The sequence below is a fragment of the Protopterus annectens genome, chromosome 12.part0 (assembly GCF_019279795.1).
Source record: "Protopterus annectens isolate FY-2018-M chromosome 12.part0, PAN1.0, whole genome shotgun sequence".
Taxonomy (NCBI): domain Eukaryota; kingdom Metazoa; phylum Chordata; order Ceratodontiformes; family Protopteridae; genus Protopterus; species Protopterus annectens.
Window position 1 is genome coordinate 597,359,759 of NC_056746.1, and position 23,857 is coordinate 597,383,615.

Here is a 23,857-nt window from a genome sequence, read left to right on the forward strand (position 1 = left end):
ATAGGGCATCTGTTTGAGTCCTGTAATAGCCTTTGTGAGGTATTTCTGCGGCCTTTCCAGTTGTTGTAGACATTTTGTGAGGTACATACCAAAAGGGGCGTTGTACTCTATAATGGGTCTAAGGAGTGACGAGTAGAGGGGAACAATAACCTTTTTTTTCCTGGATGAAAAACCTTTTGTGAGGAGGTGTGTCACATAAAAGGATTTCCTGACTGCTGTGGTGATGGGATTATCAAAGGACAAACTACTGTCCACCTGTGTCCCAAGGTCTCTTATCACACTTTCAGTGTTAAGTAGACTACTGCCTATGTGGTAGTTCATGGGTACAGAGTTTTTACCAAAGGGGATGACAATGCACTTTTTGGCATTGAGCTTGAAGCCATGGCTTTGACACCAGTCATCTGTCTCAGTGAGGCCCTTTTGTAGGATGTCCACATCATTAGGAGTTCTGATTATGGCTCCTAGTTTGCAGTCATCTGCAAACTTTGTTAGGCAAAGACCTTCTGTGTTAGCCTGTACTTCAGAGGAGTAGATACCAAACAGGAGAGGACCCAGGACTGAACGCTGTGGTACTCCACTTGTCGCTGGTCTGAAGTTGGATTTGGAGTTTGCTACTTTCACAGCGTGGGTTCTGTCAGTGAGCCAGTTGGCAACCCATCTTGTGACATAGGGATTTATACCTAGTTTAGTAAGTTTATCTGTAATTCCAGAGTGGGGTATGGTGTTGAAAGCCTTGGCGAGATCTAGATAGGCTGTCTGAACCACCTTACCCTCATATACGGCTTTGGTGACTGCTTCAAAGAAGTCTATCAGGTTTAGGAGACATGATCTGCCTTTTACAAATCCAAACTTTGTGGTTTCCAGAGTTTGAAGATTACCAATGTCTTTGTTTATAAGTTCCATAATGATACATTCCATGGCCTTGCAGATCAGGCTCATCAGGCTAATGGGGCAGTAGTTCCCGGGGTCCATGGTGGCTCCCCCTTTGTGGAATGCGATAACCATCACTGTGCACCATTCAATGGGCACAAAGCCTAAGGTGAGGCTATGATTGAACATGGTACTTAGGTGGGGTGCCAGTTTGTTCTGTAGTTCATGTAGAATGCAGTCTGGGATGTTGTCAGGTCCAATGGATGCTGTGTTCTTGGTTTTGGAGAGTGTGGTTTCTACCTGTACAAATGTGATTACAGGAACTTTGCATTCTTCCGGTATAGAGATGGGCCCTTTAGAGGGTGAGAGGGGGGGGGTAAAGTTAGCACTGAACCTAACTGCCAGGATGTTGGCAATATCAGTTTATTCTGTATATTTAGTGCCATTGTGCTGTAACTCAGAGCTGATCTGAGTGTTGCCATTGACATTCTTGACATAGGTATAGAATACTTTGTGGTTGTTTTTAGAATCAGTGGCTATTTTGTTTTCGTAACTAGCTTTGGAGGATTTTATGAGGGATCTCAGCTTCTTACTGAGGCTGACCAGGGAGTTCCTCCAATCATAGGATTTTAATCTTTTTTGCAACAGTTTCTTTCTTCTGTTGTAGACTTTGTTTATGGCAGGGGACTACCAGATTGGCTTCATTTTTTTGGAGGATAGCATCTTGTTTCTATTAGGGATAGCACGATCTATGCACTTGTGTAAGTGCTTATAAAGTGCATTTGTGTAGGATTCAGCAGTCATACCTCTATTGTCCATCTTCATGAGTGTCATGAAGTGTGCCACTACTGTATTAAGAAGTGTGAAGTTGGCTGTGGAGAAATGTTTTACATTGGTTTCCCTAATGGGGGCGGGATGTGAATGTCTAGGGTGATTAGCTTGTGGTCAGATCTGACCAACGAGGAAGTGACCTCTGGTGTGTAACACTGGTCGCCCATGTTGGTAATGACCAGGTCTAGGCTATTGCTGCTCCTGGTGGGGGTGTGGATAAGTTGATCCAAGGCGTTGGAATTTATGAATTCCAGAAAACGTTGAGCAAAAGAGCTAGTACATGAGTAGTTTTCACAGTTAATGGTGGGGTAGTTGAAATCACCCATTATTAGGGTGTTGGGTTGTACCCTAATATTTTCCAGTGTATCAAGAAATGAGTAGTGGGAATCCTGGGACATGGTGGGGGATCTGTAGCAAGCTACAATTTGGATTGTGGTCTTGCCCAGAGTGAGTTGCACTTGGATAATCTTGGATGCATTATGCTGAGAAACTAGCCTGGAGGTGTGGATATCCTTAATGAATATGGACATGCTTCCGTCTTTAGTGTTTTGGTCCAGGTTAGATGGCCAAAAGGTGTAATATGAATTATAGCTTGGTAATGCAGGGGTGCTCTCTGGAGCCTAGAACCAGGTCTCTGTCACTGCACAGAGTCGATGTTCTCCATTTTAAGGAGTGCCTCGAGTGAGTGCATTTTGAGGTTTAGACTTCTAGCATTGAGTAGCATTACCCTCAGATTTTGCTTGCTTTTACCTGTTAGGGTGGTGAATTTGTCATTTGAACCTTTCCTAAAAAAGGCACTAAAGGGGTGGCAATCCCAAGGGTGACCGGTGCAGGGCATCTCTGGCAAAGCATTGTGGTCTGGCAATCATGTCATCCCAGGCAGACAGATGCTGGATCCCCTTAGAATGACACCAGAAGCTTAGACAATTGTTGAAGTCAATCATTTTGTCCTTGTACTGTGGTATCATTCTGGGTGATGACAGGATCCTACTCAGGGCTAGGGTCATACCTGCCTGGGATACTCCATGTCTCTCTTCATGTAGTCCAGGAAGGTACATCTCAGGTCATTCATGCCAACATGGACAATGACAGAGTCATATTTGTACTTGTTGTGGAGTCACCTGAGTGCGTTTGTTATGTGGTGGATCCTGGCACCTGACAGGCAGCTGACAGTAACTTTCTCCTTGTTTAGCCTGGTGAGTGGAACATCAGTGTGCCTGACAATAGAGTCACCTATGACTAGAGTGGTGGGTACATTGTTATGCCTTATGGGCTGTAGTTGAATGGCACACTGAGTTTGTGGGCTATGTGTCTTTTGGGTTGTGTTGGGGGTGGATGTTGCTTTTGTTTTAGCTTTGGAGGGCTCTGTTGCTTGGGCAGATTTTTGAGAGCCTCTGCAAATGTAGGTGTGTGTTTTGTGTTTCTATGTTTGTGTTTTGGTGGTGTAGGTTTTGAGGGACTATGTGTTGAGTGTGGTGTGGTGCAAGTGATTACTTTCTCCTCTTGACTGTCTAGTCCAGTCTTGGGTGAAGAGAGCTTTGCTTCCAGTTTGGCTATACAAGTGCATCTCTGACAGGTTGTAGTGTTGGGTGGTAGGAGGAGAGGGTAGTCTGTGTACATGAGGCAATTGCTGCATTGCCCAAAGATGCCCAGATTCATCAGGTAGACAGGAGAAAACACCAGGAGCTGAACCTTAGACATGCCTGGATATGTGCTTATTTATTAAATACTAAAAATTGTTTTTCTCTAGACAAGTGAGGAAAGTTGAATGCTGTAGCTTATTTAGTGTGTACGAGTTCTGAACAAGTGCTGCACTGAAAGAAACAGATTTGAGTGCTAAAACTAAAAAAAAAAAACTAGTTCTAAGGGAAATTTTGAAGAGCAGACTTTATGGCGCCAGGAATATTTTAACCCTAGCTAAGCGACGATGCATGAATTGTTTTTTTTTTTTTATATAACAGTAGCAAATGAGCAAACTGATTTAAACAAATTAACCAATTAACCAATAAAAGCTAAAAACTAACCCTTGTTCCAGCAGTCTTCGATCAGAAAAGTTTTAACTGCACACTCCTGCCACTAGGGTGCAGGGGAACCTTCTCCAGAAAATAATGGCCTGGATTAGTGCTCAAGTTATACAAACAAAGCTAGATTCAGCAGATATGAATCTAGTCTATGCTACAGCAAACAAGGCGTACCAATTTCATAAAGAAACAGTTCAAATCAGCAGTCACAATACGCCTTTAACCAGAAACTCCCAGCTCAGAAGGGCAGAATCTACCCTGTCCTCCCACAAGAGTGCAGCCCACACCTTCTTAATGTAAAATAACTGGCCCAAAGCCCAAGTGCTTCAACCAGAACTAATACACTTTTAGAACTAAGCCTTCAATCAGCAATTCCCAACTTAGAAGGATGTAAGCTACCTGTCCTGCCACAGCAGTGCAGACCACAAACCGTCTTAATGTAAATCAACTGGTCTAAATCCCAAGTGCTTAAACCAAAGGCTTACAATAACAGTTACAATTTGGCTGCTAACAAGCAGTAATAGATGCAGCAGAATAAATGCAATTAAGTACTTTTAAGAACAGGCAGCAAAAGCAAAATAAAGTAATAAAGTAGGAAGAAACACAAATACAATAAAAGCAGATGAACAAAGTGCAATTTTTTAATATAACAATAGAAAACAAGCACACTGATTTAAACAAATTACCAAATTAACCAGTAAAAAGCTGAAAACTGAGCCCTGTTCCATCAGTCTTCAATCAGACAAGTTCTAACTGCACACTCCTGCCAATAGGGTGCAGGGGAACCTTCTCCAAAAAAGATGGCCTGGATTAATGCTCAAGTTATACAAACAAAGCTAGATTCAGCAGGCCTGAATCTAGTCTATGCTACAGCAAACAAGGCACTCCAATTTCAGAAAGAACAGTTCAAATATGCAGGCACAATAAACCTTTAACCAGAAATTTCCAGCTCAGAAGTGCAGAATCTAGCCTCTCCTCCCACAAGAGTGCAGACCACAAACCTTTTTAATGTAAAATAACTGGCCTGAAGCCCAAGTGTTTAAACAAGAACTAATACACTTTTAGAATAACAGACACTGAGCCTTTAATCAGCAATTCCCAACTTAGAAGGATGTAAGCTACCTGTCCTGCCACAACAGTGCAGACCACAAACCTTCTTAATGTAAAACAACAAGTCTGAAGACCAAGTGCTTAAACCAAAAGGCTTAGAATAACAGTTAACATTTAATCAGGCTACTACCAAGCAGTAATAAATGCAGCAAAATAAATACAACTGAGTACTTTTAAGAAGTGGCAAAAGCAAAATAAAGCAATAAAGTAGGAAGAAACACAAATACAGTAAAAGCAGATGAATAAAGTGTGATTTGTTTTGTTAGTAAAGTTCAGGGAGAGAGGAAGGAGGAGCAGAAGATAATTCAAGGTTAAGAAGGTTCCCTCCAACAGAGGTAGACTTGGGGGGCTCAGCTTACAAACCATCCTGGATACAGCAAATCTGTATCTGGAATAAACTAGTTATAGGAAAGGTAGGAAATCAGTGCAAATGTTAGCTTTTAAACCAGATAGTTGAAGGAGATGGAAAAACTGCCCAAACGACCACTAAACTAGAAATTCTGGGCCAGAAGCCACTCTTGTGGAAGATAGGCTACCTAGTGCTTACCACTCCTACTGATAAGCTAGAAGGCTTCCCTCCAACAGAGAAAGACTTGGGGGCTCAGAACCTTACAGACAGTCCTGGATACAGCAAATCTTTATCTGGACTAGACTAGTTTTGGGAAAGGCAGTAAACAAGCTTAGATTTTTTTTTATTACAGAAAAGTAGCTAAAACAGCAGTAAAAACAATTCAAATACAGTGCAAGCTAGCACACTTGAGTGTGTAGCAATATTAGACCACACACAGTTTAACCGAATACAATTAAATTAAAAATGACTAAAAACAAGTGCAGAAGGAGTTTGGCCTTTATAAATCATCTCTGTATTAGGTAAACTGAGATAAAGAGATGGAAGTTGGAGGAGTGTCCCAGATCAAATTTACAGTGGGGGCTGGCAACTGCAAAAAGCCACCAAATTTAGCACAATAAGAACAGGGAGGGAGGGTGGGGGGGGCAACCAGTTTCAGCAGAGATCAGAAAAACAATGCCTGCAACTATATAGACAAGCAAGCAAAAATAACAAAGTGCCAGAAAAATGTACTTAGCTCTGTATATTTCCATGTTGTTTGAAAAGCACTCTGTCAGAACACAAGGAGGTTCCAGCAATCAAATGCAGGATGTTACAGACTAATTTTATTATATTATTTTATTGTTTAGCCACTAGATGTCAATATTGGTTTAAATATAATAGTTGTACGCCACTGGTCAGAAATAGAATAATTTTTGAAAGTAGCTTTTATTCATTAAATACTTAGGTTTAAGGATATAGGATAGGTTTAGGAATGGTCATTGGTTTTGATATGTTTTATAATGAGATATACAAGGGAGATTCAGAAATGACTGAGAAGTATTATCTTTTTACATAATAAATTGAATGATTGTCATTAATTATTTAATAAAGATGTTTTTAAAGTTTTAATGTTAGGGGGGTATAAACAAGGGATGAATGTGGAATAAATAAACTCAGTACATTGCAAGCAGCATTCACGCCCACAAGTTCCTTTTAATTTTGTTGAAAAACTTGGTAAAACACTTATAAAAAATACCACAAAATAAAAGCTAAATGGTGATGAATGTGTGTTTTATTTGTTATCTGATGAAGTCTTACTATTGTCGATGGAAGCGCTATGATACTGTTAAGCATAATATTTGACTAAACTGTGTTGACTGACAGCCCAGTCACTGAATTTTTATTCAGACCTCTTTGGTGTTGGACAGTCCCCCAGATTCTCTATGCCCTGCATGGCATGCAGGATCAGTTCAGGAGCTCTAGCAGGCAATATGTCTGCCATGTGATCCAGGAACAGCCTGCAGGGGCGTGCAGGAGAGCTCCTGCACTAATCCTGCACGGTCTAAGCCCCTGTATGCAAATAACCCCATTTGCAGGAGAAATCCATGCAAATTAGGTGATTTTGAAATCCAGGAAGCTTGCAACCATCCATGCAGGACTAGTGCAATCTGCAGAAATGTACTCGCTTAGTAACCGAGTACATTTCTGCAAAATCCAAAACGGAGCTGTGACAGCTCCAAATAAAGGCTGCATATCAATGAAGAAGCATGCCAATGACCAAGTAAAAGGCAACTGGCATTGTAAACAACATAAAAAATAAAAAAAATTAACTTCTATTTTTTTTTTTAGCCAATCTTGGCTGTTAAACATAGGGCAGCGGCACACAAACAGGATCAGGGGGAAATAACAAAATAAACCTAAAATAAGAATTCTAACTAAAATCACTATTCTGCCATGCAAGTCAATGGCAGGCAGAAGAAAACATGGCCAGTGAGTAGTGGTTGCTAAGGGGAGAGGCTCAGTGTAGAGACATGTAACCAGGCATTAGCAGGCAATCCTATGCAAATGCGGGGAATGATAGTGAATCCCAGTTTTCCTCAGTATGCTAGTCAGGTCCCAACAGTGTAAGAGTAGGAATACCTTGGTGCAAGCCTAGGAGTTAGCTGACATCATAGGGGGGTGTCAGGCATACTGTAAGTGGATTGGAGACCTTTGGCTCAGGTTTGCTCCTAGCTTAGCACAGTTAGGACAGTAGGGGGTGTGTCTAGGGCTGTAGTATCTCACACCAAGAAAACTATGGTGTACACATTGCAACACAAGCCAAATCAATGTAAAAGGTGCTTACAGAGTATAAGCCGGTGTGTGCAGTGTGCACTAGGTGTAAAAAAATGGAAATAGCAGCTCTCTGCACACTTGAGCACTCTGTTTGCGCAGCACACCCCTGGGCTTAAACAGGAAGGCAATGGGAAGGGAAACCAGAAGTAGGAAGGTAACCAAAGAGAACTAGCATAGCTGCCAAGTGAAATCTATAAGAATCAGCCAATTACACAAGCAGCAGCCCAGCCCAACACAGAACACTACTATAAACCATGCAAACAACTTTCCCTCTGTTTTATTCCACACTCTACACCACTGGTGTATACAAGCGGTGAACTTTTAACAAACAAACCTTCAAAATGAGAGGGGCTGTAGCAGGCAACATAGAGCAACATGTGCAACAGGCTGATGGTGGTGATGATGTGAATGCTGCCAATCGACCCACAGTGAAGAGACAGAGAAGAGTGTACAGACCCAGGGTAACCTACCAGGGGCTACATGAGCTGGAGATAGTGGAGCACTACTGGGTGGACAGGGACCTCCTACAGCAAATAGTAAAGCTGTACTGGCCACACCTGATACAGCAAACTGACCGAGGGGAACCCATCCCAGTGGATACCAAAGTATGTGTAGGCCTAGGAATACCAGCCACAGGTACCTCCCAAAGCTCAACTGAGGATATCATGGGGATCTCATAGGCATCAGCATTCAGAGTATTCCATCAGTTCCTGGATGCCATGTCAGCACATGCCAGTGAGCACATAGATTTCCCCAGCACCCGTGAGGTGTTGGCCAGCAATATGCATCTCTTCCACAAATAGCAGAATACCCTGAGGTAAAGGGTGCTATAGACTGCACACACATATGCATCAAAGCACCCACCTGGGGATCAGGGTAGGGCCTATATCAACTGCAGGGGCATCCCCTCCATTAACTGCCAGGTCATCTGGGATGCCTGGGGCATTATAATGAATGTGTGTGCTGGCTGTTCTGGAAGCTTTCACGATTAACACATTTGGCATCTGATGCAGCTGTACCAGAGATTTGCCAATGGGGACATCCCCTACAGTCACCTAGTGGGGGATGCTGGCTGCACCCTGGAGCAGTGGCTGATGACACTCATCAGAAATGCACACACACCTGAACAAGAATGCCATAATGAGGCACATGCACAGACCAGATTTATAATAGACCATGTGTTTGGGATGCTCAGGTCATGGTTCGGGTGTCTGGACACATCCGGTGGAGCCTTGCAGTACTCACCTGCTACATGTACCCAAATTGTTATGGTATGTGCCATGCTACACAATATGATTCTGTGGAAACAGTTGCAACAGGAACAGCATGGCGCAGGGCCACACAGCCCTCCACCAATTGCCACGGCCTGCACAGGCACAAAGTGACTCGGAGGAGGAACAACCTGAGCCTGCCCCGGCAGGCAGATGGAGACATGCCAAGTACGCAGAGGCCATGGCAAAGAGACAATGCATAGCACATACACTGACACAGTAGGGACCCAGGGAATGACACCTCCTTCTGACTCACACATACAGTAAAAGTGATGCCAAACATGACACTACCTGTTCTTAACCATGTATAGGGAGTGTACTATGTGCATTTGACAAAGGCTGCCCTCCAGCACCATCCACAATCCTGGCACACTTACAAGGTAAGTCAATCAACCTACAAATTGCCAAATGCAGGAGAATTTGTTGATACCTGTATCTGTGGTATGGATGTGAGCATGCAAGGGAATTGGGTGGCTGACTGTTATGGCAGCAGAAAGTAGACACCCATAGTGGCACCATAACATCTGTAACACATACTGGAGTCACTATAGTAGCCAGTACTACGCAGGGTGACACAACCCACAGCAGGGAATGTGCTGGTCCATATGACTCACACATGCCAGTCAGGGAGGTTCACATACCCAACAACAGTCCCAGCCAGCAGGACAGGTGTAGACAAACACAAACAGGGCCTGTGCTATGGCCTCTGAATGATGCTTATGGGTAATCTCCCCCTGAGGCCTACACAGACAGACTACAGCAGGTCAGGCAGTGGGATGTTACTTCTGAAGGGTAGGAAGTCAGAAACTATTATGTAGGGCAACCAAAGCTAAGATCTGTAGTAAAGTGGTATGCCTCTAGCCAGCATGATAGGTAAAAATACAGAATGAAATGGAGTACCTGACATACCAGTACAGTCCTAGCAAATGTGTACAAATGTCAGGTGTGACCCTCATCCTACGTAATAATGTACCAACAGTTAGGTGTGCCCCCAATCCCGTGTAGAAATAGTCAGGTGTGCACCCATCCTATGCAGAAATGTAATAACAGTCAATGCCAAATGATCGACAGATACCCAGCAGAAACAGCATGCTACCTGTAGGTGTACAACACAAAGGTCAGCAGTGCAATACAAACTACCTGGACTTGATCCACAAATTCAATACATACAGGCATTCTGGGCATGCTCACACACTTAAACACATGAAGGCCATGTCTGCAAACACCAGTGGACCAGCCATGTCTGGCAGTTGCAGATGTTAGTGCAGACACTCCTCAGTATGCGCCATTCATGCTTTACACACACAGTGGATTGGAATATAGACATATATGTAAGGACAACACTTAGATGTGTGGAAGAGGGTGACTATGACAAGGAGCCACCAAGGCCCATGCCACCCAGCACACAGCCAAAGGGCCACAACCACATGAGGTTCAGATGTCACTCACTGCAGATACTAGCCACTGGTATCTGTCAGTAGTACATACTATGTGGTGCATGTGCTAGCTGTGCAATTTGACTGTACAGGGAAGTAGTCATCTAACAGATGTATACATGTACCTGTGAAATATGACTCTGTTTGTGACCGCATGTGGCATGTCAACCTCTAGATGAAAGGGTTATGGCCCATGCACACACATTGCCCTTCCTATAGTCCTACTATGAGAAGCCTGCTGAGGTCATCCACTGTGAAATACACCTTTGGGAGAGCTGTAGCCCAGTAATCTCTGTGGCGCGTCCCATAACTGGATACTGCTGTAGTGTGATAAACTAGTTAGGTAGGAGTTCCAATCCCAGACATGGCAAGTGTGTGTGTGTGTGTGTGTGTGTGTGTGTGTGTGTATGTATGTGTGTGTATGTGCGCGCGTGTGTGTGTGTGTGTCTGTCTGTCTGTGTAGAGCAATGCTTTTCAGGGTAGTCACAATACCTACAATTCAAATGCTCCACTTTGGCAAGTTTGCTGATGTCATCCACCTAAAGATACACTTCTAGAAGGTTATAGCCTAGTAATCTCTATAGTGCTTCCTATAACTGTGTACTGCTGTAGTGTGATAAATTAATTAAGTAGTAGTGTCTGTCTTTGTAGAGAGCAATGCTTTTTAGGGTAGTCACACTACCTACAATTCAAATGCTCTACTTTGGTACGGCTGCTGATGTCATCCACCTAGAGATACACCTCTGGGAAGGATGTAGCCCAGTAATCTCTGTAGCGCATGCAGTAAGTGCATACTGTGCTAGTGTGATATAGAACTCTGGTAGGGTTCTATTCCTACCATAGCAGTTCTTGATGTTTTGTGTGTGTTTCAATGTCTGTGTAGGGAACAGTGCATTTTAGGCTTGTCACACTCAATACATTTCAAATGCCCTACTTTGGCAATCCTGCTGATGTCATCCAATGTGAAATACACCTTTGGCAAAAGAGTTCTGCAGCAATCCATGTAGTGTGTCCTATAACAGCTTCATGATGTAGTGTGATATACACATCTATTAGGAGTTTTATACCCACACATGTTGGCTGTGGATGTTTTGTGTGTGTTTCAATATCTGTTTAGGGAGCAATGCATTTTATCTTAGCCATACTCTCTACAATTCAAATCCACTACTTTGGCAATCCTGCTGATGTCATCCAATGTGAAATACTCCTTTGGGGAAGGAGTACTCCAGTAATCTACATGGCGCATACTATAACTGTGTATTGCTGTAGTGTAATAAACTAGTTGGGTAGGATTTTGATCCTAGACATGGCAAGTGTGGATATTTGTGTGTGTGTGTTCCTTTGTCAGTGTAGGGAGCAATGCTTTTGAGTCCATTCACAGACACTATAACCTCCATTGCCCCACTTTGGCAAGTGTGCTGATGTCATCAACTGTGAAATACACATTTGGGGAAGAAATAGCCTAGAAATCTTTGTAGTGTGTGCTATAACTCCATACTGCTGTAGTGTGATCAACTACTTAGGCAGGAGTTCTAGTCTCAGACATGGCAAGTGTGGATGTGTGTGTGTGTGTGTGTGTGTGTGTGTGTGTGTGTGTGTGTGTGTGTGTGTGTGTGTGTGTGTGTGTGTGTGTGTTCCTTTGTCAGTGTAGGGAGCAATGCTTTTGAGTCCATTCACAGACACTATAACCTCCATTGCCCCACTTTGGCAAGTGTGCTGATGTCATCAACTGTGAAATATACCTTTGGGGAAGGAATAGCCCAGTAATCTCTGTGACTTGTGCTATAACTGCATACTGCTGTAGTGTGATAAACTAGTTAGGTAGGAGTTCTATTCCCAGACATGGCAGGTGTAGATGTTTGTGTGTGTGTGTGTGTGTGTGTGTGTGTGTGTGTGTGTGTGTGTGTGTGTGTTCCTTTGTCAGTATTGGGAGCAATGCTTTTGAGTCAATTCACAGACACTACAACCTCCATTGCCCCACTTTGGCAGGTGTTCAGATGTCATCAACTGTGGAATATACCTTTGGGGAAGGAATGATCCAGTAATCTCCATGACGTGTGCTATAACTGTGTACTTCTGCTGTGTGATATAGAACTCTAGCAGGGTTCTATTCTCACCATTGCAGTTCTTGATGTTTTGTGTGTTTCAATGTCTGTATAGGGAGCAGTGCATTTTAGGCTAGTCAAATTCAGTACATTCCAAATGCCCTACTTTGGCAATCCTGCTGATGTCATCCAGTGTGAAATACACCTTTGGAGAAAGAGTTCTGCAGTAATCCCTGTAGTGTGTCCTATAACAGCATCATGCTGTAGTGTGATATACACCTCTATTAGGGGTTTTATACCCACACATGTTGGTTGTGGATGTTTTGTGTGTGTTTCAATGTCTGTGTAGGGACCAATGCATTTTATCTTAGCCAAACACACTACAATTCGAATCCACTACTTTGGCAATCCGGCTGATGTCATCCAATGTGAAATACACATTTGGGGAAGGAGTACTCCAGTAATCTTCATGGCCCATGCTATAACTGTGTAGTGCTGCAGTGTAATTGGATAGGATTTCTATCCCAGACATGGCAATTGTGGATGTTTGTGTGTGTGTGTTCCTTTGTCAGTGTAGGGAGCAATGCTTTTGAGTCCATTCACAGACACTACAACCTCAACTGCCCTACTTTGGCAAGTGTGCTGATGTCATCAACTGTGAAATACACATTTGGGGAAGGAATAGCCTAGTAATCTCTGCGGCATTTGCTATAACTCCATATTGGTGTAGTGTGATCAACTACATAATTAGGAGTTCTATTCCCAGACATGGCAAGTGTGTGTGTGTGTGTGTGTGTGTGTGTGTGTGTGTGTGTGTGTGTTCCTTTGTCAGTGTAGGGAGCTTTTGAGTCCATTCACAGACACTACAACTTCCATTACCCCACTTTGGCAAGTGTGCTAATGTCATCAGCTTTGAAATACAACTTTGTGGAAGAAATAATCCAGTAATCTCCGTGATGCATGCTATAACTGCATACTGCTGTAGTGTGATAAACTGGTTAGGTAGGAGTTCTGTTCTTAGACATGGCAAGTGTGGATGTTTGTGTATGTGTGTGTGTGTGTGTGTGTGTGTGTGTGTGTGTGTGTGTGTGTGTGTGTGTGTGTGTGTGTGTGTTCCTTTGTCAGTGTAGGGAGCAATGCTTTTGAGTCCATTCACAGACACTACAACCCCCATTGCCACACTTTGGCAAGTGTGCTGATGTTATCAACTGTAAAAATACACCTTTGGGGAAAGAATATCCCAGTAATCTCTCTGGTGCATGCCATAACTGTGTAATGCTGTATTGTGATAAACTAGTTACGTAGGAGTTCTATTCTCAGACATGAAAAGTGTGTGTTTTTCATTCATATTCTGTGGGGAGGTGGCTGTGAGTGTGCAAAATTGGACTCATTGAGAAGTGGGTTTTGCAATTTTCCTATATGGTGACCCTATGTATGTCACAATGTCCACCTTACAAGGATATCAGATGGCAATCAGCCGAGAGGCTGGGGTGGAAATCCATACCCCTAGATGTGATATCAATGCCTGGTGAACAAAGTAAGCAACCCTAGTATTACCCAGAGAACACTCTGAACCCATGTCTCATAAAACACACGTGCCTAGGCAACAACCGCTATGTTGGTAATACACTGCATAATGTTCAGAGATAGTAACCTTGGTGTGATTGCACTGGACTACAGAGGGCATGGCACCCTGTCCATCAGTACAATAGGCACATAATTGCAGACAGTGCGCCTTCACTATGTTTCCCATTGGACGCCTACAACAACTGTGGTTCCATCAAATGTGATCCACAAAGGACATAATATGCCTTACATACATGCCGTGTATGGACAGATGCCACTGATACCAGGGAGTACCTGTATCATTCTATCAATGTAGGTGCAGGGTCAACCTGCTGTCCATTACCTGGCCCTGTCACATGAGGCCAGGACTGGCACATCTGATGATAATCTGTGTACACAACATGGGCCAGACAACCCAGGTACACTTCCACATGTCACTGTACATGAATGAGGGATGTATGCACATCCCAGACACCGTCCATGTCATGGAGTATAGAACACATACATGGCAAACATTTTACAGCAGTGGTCATACACAATAGTAATCCAGGTGACTGGATGGGGAATACAATATCCACCTGTGTGGGTCATTCCAGACACTACACCCTTTAGCCAGACTGCAGACCATTCTGATGTGGGCTGATGCCAAGGTATACACTTCACCTAGCCTTGTACAGCCCTCTGGCACAGCCAACCACTACACACCCATAAAGCAATGTACACATGCACGTCAGTACTGACACCCTGTGTCTGTGTGTGTGGTGTATGATGCTTCTGACCACATTAACTCACAGTACCACTCCCATTGGCATATTGAAGCATGCTGCCTGATGTTAGACACCTTCACATACCCTTTGCCCATAGAACCTCAGGATAACCCCTGTGGACCATTTGATACCTATGCATTACTTTATTGTGGCAAACTAACTAGTTAGGAAGTGTATTCATTACTCTGCCAAGTGTGGCAATGTGTATGAGTCCCTTAGAAAGTGTGACTGTATTGACGCTGACACCTGTTCATGTGGACAGGCATGTGTGCTGCACCTATAGAAACTATATCAGTGTTGCAGATGTCACTCACCAGCGCATATATGTCTGGACAGCTCACCAACATGTCAGCTATGTGATGCATGCAATAACTGCATACACATGTCATAGCTATGCATAGTCAGTCAGGTGTTTGAAACCCTGTACTGGTAGGTGTGTGGCACAAACATGCTTAGGTTTTACTCAGCCACCCTTCCCTGACAGTTTGTCTCTGTCTGTCCCTCTCACACCCTCTCTGGTGGATGTGGAGATGTGCACCTTCTCTACTTAGGCAGCAGCTTGTGTTTTGTAAGTGATGGTCATGATCAGCTGATGGCCTCTGCACCAATTGCAGTCCTCCTCTAACTGACTGCATGTGGAACAGATGTGGTAACATTCCCAAAGCCAATTGCATGGAAACACACTACAATATCTAGGATCATCATGTTGGTGTTGAGTCATAACATTCACTGTGAGCGGAACCTACATTTGGTGTTTGGCAAACATCAACACAGATGGCTTTGGGATTTACCTGAAACAACATACACTGTGGAAAAAGGCCAACAGACAGGTGGGAGATGTGCCAGACATATCTACAAAATGTAAGTGTTGCTATTCTTCATTTAGAGTAAAGTCTGTTTAACAGGGTGCGTGTGGTTATGGCTAGTCTGCATGTTGTAATAGCTCTCATGACAGTGCTATGTTTGTGATGAAACCCCCGTCTGTAGGGTCATCTGCAGACTGGGCAGTGTGTGCTACCCTTTGTTTCTTGTGTTACTTACAGAACACCTATCTGAGAGCTGCTGTAGCATAGTGTGAGTATTGTAGTCAGTGCATGGTGACAGCAATGAGAGTTACTGACTTCATATCCCTCATAGGACATATGTCACAACAAACCCTGGTACAACAGTAAATGTATGAGGTTATCACAGCAACATGCCAAATTTGGGCCACTGTTCATAGCTCCAGCCACTGGTCTGTCACCCATTGTACATAGTGATTTACCACTAACCCATGTCAGATATACATAACCCTTAATGATTCAAAACATATCAACCAGCCCAGTCATTCAACAGTACAGTGAATGTATTTCAACATGTAGATGTATGTATGTGTGTATATATATATTAATTTCTAAATGGATATAACATATCTATATATGTAGATATAGACACACACACACATATATATATATATATATATATATATATCTCTACATATATATACATATATATATATATATATATATATATATATATATATATATATATATATATAAATATGAACATATATACATACATATGCATACATCTATAGATATATATGTCTACATCCATATGTGTACATATATACAACAATGTGTGTCAGCAGATATATATATCTATATAGATATATACTGACATTCATCTGTAGATAAATTGGGAACAAAACAAAAACATATATGTCCACATGTACCATTAATGGGGTTGAGAGGCACAAACAACATACGTCTTGCACAAATAGATATCCCCCCCACAGCCAAACATGTCTGCCCTGCAATACACTACCAACTTCTGCAGATCCCATAACTAAGACCTTACACAACAGGGGCACACGTTGTTAACAGTACTCCATCCCACCTGCACGATGTCAGGCTGGTATCAGTAACATATCATGCATTACAGTCAGGCTCATAATGACTCCCAGTTTTCAGTTGTCTGTTAACTTTGTTAGCCAGAGTCCTGTTCTGTTGACCTTTACTTCAGAGATGTAGATGCCAAACAACAGTGGTCACAGGACTGAACCCTGGGGTACTCCACTTGTCACTTTTCTGGAGCTGGATTTGGAGTCAGCTACTTCTACAGTCTGGGTTCTGTCAGTAAGCCATGTTGAAAACCATCGAGTGTTATAGGGATTTATGTTCAGCTTTGTATGTTAATCTATGTTTATAGACTGGGGGATGGTGTTGAAGGGCTTGGCAAGGTCCACATAGGCTGTGTGGACCACTTTACCCTCTTCAACAGCTCTGCAGACTGATTCAAAGCAGTCAATCAGTTTCAGGTGACAAGATTGGCTCTCCATGAGCCCAATCTGTGTGGGGTCCAGTGTTTGAGGGTTGCCAATGTTTGCATTAATAAATTCTATTACAATACATTCCGTGGCCTTGCAGATCAGGCTCATCAGACTGATGTGATGGTAGTTCCCGGGATCCAAGGTGGATCCTCCCTTGTGGAGTAGGATAACTGCAGCTGTGCACCAGTCACTGGGCACCAGGCCTGATGTGAGGCTATGATTAAACATAAGAGTTAGGTGACTTGCCATTTCATTTTGTAGTTCATGTAGTACATAGCCCAGGATGTCAGCTGGTCCCATGGATGCTGTATTCTTAGCTGTGGAGAGTGTGGTTTCTACCTTTGTGGCCATGATTACTGGAAATTGGAAATCTTTTGGTATTGACATGGGCCCTTTAGGGGGTGAGAGGGGGGTGAATGCTAGGATATTGACAAAATCCTTGGGATCAGTCTATGTAATGCCATTCTGTTGTAGCTCAGAGCACTTCTGAGCATTGTCATTTAGATTCTGGACATAACTATAGAATGCTTTGTGGTCGTCTTTGGAATCTGTTGCAATTTTAGTTATGTAACCAGATTTGGAGGATTTCATGAGGGATCTCAGTTTCTTACTGAGGCTGGTAAGGGAGTTGTTTGCATCCTTAGATTATCCTTTTTTCTTCAACAGTTTCTACCTTCTGTTGTATAGTCTGTTTATGGCAGAGGATCACCAAACTGGCTTGCTTTGTTTGGAGGAGAGTGTTGTGGTTCTGTGCGGGATGGCACAAATCATGCACAAGTGGATGTGCTCATACAGTGCCTTAGTGTAGGATTCATCAGTTAAACTTTCAGATCCTGTCTCCATGGGTGTCAGAAACTTTGTCACTTCTGACTTGAGTAGAATGAAGTTGGCTTTGGAGAAGTCTATTACAGACATTCCTTTCATATGTTCAGTTTGATTTTCCTATGGTGGAATTACTTTGGTGAAACCTCAGTCTTGTGTACTGCTGTGTTGGTTTAGTGGTGAAGTACTGTGACTGTAGTGTACAGGGTTCTGGGTTCATAACCTGCAAAGGCTGGTTATTTTTGTTCTGGACAGAACAGCAGCTGATGCATACAGACTAATCAGGGCAGTTTAGGTTAGTCACACTCACTACAATTCAAATGCCCTACTTTGGCAATCCTGCTAATGTCTTTCACTGTAAAGTACACCTTTGGGGTAAGAGTACTCTAGTAATCTCTGTGGCACGTGCTATAACAGTGTAATGCTGTAGTGTGATATATAATTCTGCTAGGGGTTCTATTCCCACACATGGGAGTTGCAGATGTTTTTGTGTCTGTTCCTATGTCTGTGTAGGGAGCAATGCGTGTTTGGCTAGTTACACTCACTACAATTCAAATGCCCTATTTGGCAATTTTGCTGATGTCATTCACTGTGAAATATGCCTTTGGGGAAGGAGTACTTTAGTAATCTCCATGAAACGTGATGTAACTGCATAGTGCTGTAGTGTAATAAACAAGTTAGGGAGAAGTTTTAATCCCAGACATGTGTCTGTGTTTGTCATTCATATCTTGTGTGGAGATGGTTGTGAGTGTGTAACAACTGGACTCAATGTTTAGTGGATTTTGCTAATTTCTTATATGGTGCCCCTAATATATAGCACAGTATCCACCATACAGGGATAACAGATGTGAAATAGGTGAGAGGCTGGGTTGCAAATGCATACCCCTACATATGACATCAAGGCCAGGCAAACAAAGATAGCCACCCTTATATTAGCCAGAGAACAACCTCAACCCATGTGTCATACATACACACACTTGCCTAGGCAACAGCCCCTATGTTGGTAGTACCCTGCATTTTGCCCACTGATAGTGACCATGGTGTGATTGCAGGGGGCTACAGATGGCATGGAATCCTGTCCATTGGTCCAATAGGCACGTACATATAGACAGTGCACCTTCCCTATGTTCCACACTGGGCACTTGCGACACCTGTGGTGGCATCAAACGTGACCCCACAAAGGACATACCATGCCTGAAAAACATGTTCTGTATGGACAGATTCCACTGACACCAGGTAATACCTGTTTCATGCTATCAATATAGGTGCAGGTTCAACCTGCTGTCCAAAAGTTCCCGTCACATGAGGCCAGGACTGGCACATCTGATGATAATCTGTGTACACAACATGGGCCAGACCCCCCAGACATTGTTCCACATGTCACTGTACATGCATGTGGGAGGTGTGTACATCCAAGACACCGTCCACATCATGGCTTAAGGAAAACATACATGGCAAGCAATGCACAGCATTGCCCACACGCAATAGTATTGCAGGTGACTGGATGGTGGATACAATACCGAGCTGTGTGTGTGAATCCAGACACTACACCCCTAAGCCACACTGCAGACCATTGTCATATGGGCTGATGCCAAGGTATACCCATCACCTAGCCTTGTATAGCCATCTGGCACAGTCGACCACTACACACCCGTGAAGCAATGCACTCATGCATGTCAGTACTGGCACCCTGTGTCTGTGTGTGTGTTGTATGTTGCCTATGATCAAATTCACACTCACTACAACCCCCACTGGCATACTGAAGCATGCTGTCTGATGGCAGACACCTCCACATACCTTTTGTCCATATAAGCTTTGTATAACCCATGTGGTGCATGTGATTCTTGCACAGTACTGTGTTGTGGCAATCTAACTAGTGATGAGTTGTATCCCTGGCTCTGCCAAGTGTGTCAGTGTGTGTGCGTCCTTGTGAGGATGTGGCTGTGTTGACACAGACACCTGTTAATGCAGACAGGCACATGTACTAGACCTGCCATATAGCTACCATATCACTGTTGCAGATGTCACTCACCATCACATATATGTTTGGAGGGCTCCTCCATATGTAACGTATGTGGCACATTGAATGACTGCATATACATGTGACAGCAGTACATAGTCATTACTCTCCCACCCCTCCCTGACTTATCTTTGCCTCTGTCTGCCTCTCTCACTCCCTCTCTGGTGGATGTGGAGACTTATACCTGCTTTGCTTAGGCAGCAGCATGCATATTGTAAGTGATGCTCATGATCAGCTGATGGCCTCTGCACAAATTACAGCCCTCCACTAGCTGATAGCATGTGAAACAGCTGTGGTGACATCCCAATAGCCAACTGCATGGAAACATACTCCAATATCTAGAAACATCATGTTGGTGTTGGACATTTTCATTCACTGTGAGCAGGAACTAGATCTGTTGTTTGGCAAACAGCATCACAGATGGATTGGGGACTTACATCTAACAACATACACTGTGGAAACAGGCCAACACACAGGAGGGGTGTGTGCCTGACTTTACTACAGACTGTAAGTGCTGCTATACTGCAGTTGGAGTAATGTTGGTTTAACAGGGTGTGTGGATATGGCTGTCCTACATGTTTTAATACTTGTCATGTCAGTGATATGTTTATGAGGTATCCCCATCTGTGGGGTCATCTGCAGAATGGGCAGTGTGTGGTGCCTTGTGTTCCTTGTGTTACCCACAGAGCAACTATTTGTCAACTGCAGAAGGTAGTGTGAGGACTGCAGTCATTAGATGGTGACAGCCGTGAGAGTTACTGACCTCATATCCCTCATAGGGCATATGTTGCAACAAACCTGTTATGACAGTAAATATATGAGGTTATCACAGCAACATGTCAATATTGGCCCTGTGTTTGTGCCTCCAGCCACAACTCTGTCAACTTTTGTACATATGTGTGTGTATAGTAAATATGTACCTTAACCTGTGTAGAGACTGTGGTAGATGTAATTGTTCTTGGTCCTGTTCTATCTGATATTACATGCTGCTCCACTGTATGTCACCCTATCGACTTACATGTTTGTAGGGGCAAACACACACATGTCCCATACCACAGACAGGCATCAGACCACACTGTGTAGTGGCCCAGTATATGTAGGGTTGGTGTGTGAGTGGCACATAATGAGGATGGTGTTGATCAGATAGTCCATATACTGTAATATTACGCTATCTTACCATATGTGGCTGTGTTCACATTGGTTGTGGTTATGCACTTTCACATGGGTGTCTGTTACTCTGTGATGTGACATTCCTGTAGAGCCTGTTATCTATGCAGGTACATGTGTATTCCCACATAGGAAATGTAGGCCAGTGTTGAGGCAGTAGTGCCTAGCAGCTTACTGTACTTACCCAGTGAGATGTCATGTCCAGTTACTTGCCAGATGTACTGCTGCCAGGCCACCACAACAGTCATGTATGTCAGACAAAGCAGTGGGATGCTGTACAGATGTATGTAACTAACTAGTGGGTGGTACGTGGCCATGGCACCTCTGTACCAGTGGTTATTATGTGTCAGGACAGATAGGGGTGTATGAATGCATAACCTATGGGGGCAAATGTATACCAGTATTTATGTGATATACCCAACTACATAGCTGTTAACATCCACATTGTCAGGCTTGGTCCACATGTCTTGCACTAAGGGGTTCTGTGTATACCCCTAGACTGTCCAGAGTGTGTCAGACTGTCCACATATATTGCCCGTATCTCAGCTCTAGCCTACAAGGGCATTACTGTACTAGCACTGGTACTGTACTATGATGTCCTTAGGATGTCTGTTAGTAGCCAGTGGCACATGTGTTAACAGCAGATGTGGCCTCCCACACACACCATGTCTGTGACGATGATCACTATTACAGTGGCAATAGTCTACAAATATACCTGCAATACATACCTGACATCCCCTTGCACTGATAGGTTGGGACTATTGGGGCTGAGGTAGGGCTCCACTCCATGTTCAGGGCATAAGGTGAACATATATGTTTATATAATTATATATCCATATAGATATATACACATATACATATCCCGTTTAGTGTATGACAACAGTTTTGCACATATGTGCCTGTGTTCCAGCTCCTGTCCTCCACCTACATACCAGGATTTGCACATATGACATGCTGTCAGGGGCTGTTATGTAGTGGGCTGTGTGTATGTCATGCTGCCATTCATGCCATCACTCCACTGCTGTTGTATACCCCCTTCACATAAGGGGGGGTTGGGGTCATATAAGTGTGGGCTTCACCTACACAATACATGTGTGCTGTAATGCACTCCAGAGGCCAGTGTATGCAACAGTGGTATATTGCCCAATATTAATGAGTCTAGGGAGGTGCACCATAACTAACCTAGGCTGTTACAACATGTACGGGTATCAGGGGTAAGCTGCCTTAAGGTATCTTGATGTACATTACCATACAATCCACCTTGGGTAAATGCAGGCCTACTGCCTCCTGCCATACGGAATGTTCTGTTTGTCAGTGTGATTGCGATGGTGTCAGTTATGCCTACTATTGTACTACTTGAAGGCCTTGGCCTGGACGGCAACATATGTCATCTTTTCCAGACTACTGTATTAGTATACCTGTTTCACAGTTTCATTAATCTGTTCATATGGATGCCAGTGTCTAAACAGCTATATGACATGGCATATACAACTGACATAGTGCAGAAATAAAGCTTTCCCAGTTCAGCACATGTGTGTGTGGTGTTATCCTTTGATATCTCTGTGGGTATATGTTACAGGCAATGAATGTCATTTGTATGGGTGGCTCATACAGTCTCCAGTTGGTAAGGTGTTGACTGTAGGGAATAGTGGCTGTTCCATATTGTGTGCATGTACTATATATGTATCTTACTGTAAATATCTGTGTGTGTGCATGTGTAGTTATATATATCTATATCTATATATATATAGATAGATAGATATATATATATATATAAATATATATATATATATATATATCTATATATGTATACATAGATAGATATATATATAAATAAATATATATATATATATACATATACATATATATATATATATATATATATATATATATATATATATATATATATATATACATATACATATATATATATACATATACATATATATATATATATATATATATATATATATATATATATATATATATGTATACATATATATATATATATATATATATATATATATATATATATATATAAATGTATCTGCATATATGTGTCTGTGTATATGTATCCTAGGGAAGGCCATGTCATGTCTGGTCCTGGTTATGGGATGTGCAACAGTTAGTACATTGGAGGGCAGATGTGTTTGTCTGGGGGGGATACCTATTTGTGCAAGACGTATGTTGTTTGTGCCTCTCAACCCCATTAAACGGTGCATGTGGACATATATGTTTTTGTTTTGTTCCCAATTTATCTACAGATGCATGTCCGTATATACCTATATATATATATATATATATATATATATATATATATATATATATATATATATATATATATATCTGCTGACATATATATATTGCTGTATATATGTACACATATGGATGTAGACATATGTATCTATAGATGTATGCATATGTATGTATATATGTTCATATTTATATATATGTATATATTTCTATATATATGTCTATATCTACATATATAGATATGTTATAGCCATTTAGATATTAATAAACACACACACACACACATCTACATGTTGAAATACATTCTCTGTACTGTTGAATGACTGGGCTGGTTGATATGTTTTGACTACATCAGGGTTATGTATATCTGACATGGCATAGTGGTAAATCACTTTGGCTTTTGGGTACAGGGTCCTGGGTTCAAGCCTAGTAGAGGCTGTTTATTTTGTTGCTGGGCAGAACAAGGGCTGTTGGATACAGACTGGTTAAGGCACGTTTAAGCATTTGTAAGCGGGTTTGTGTGGGTTTGCACGATGGTAAGCAGTGCTAACTTCCGGTTACAGTTTCTTACACTCAGTTAATTTCTGAATTGCTTAACTTGTGTAGGCATTGCTTACCCCCATGCGATCAGGCTTATACCCGCTTACTGCTGCTTAAAAGTGCTTACTCCCGCTTACACCCTCGTTAATTTCTTTAAAAGAA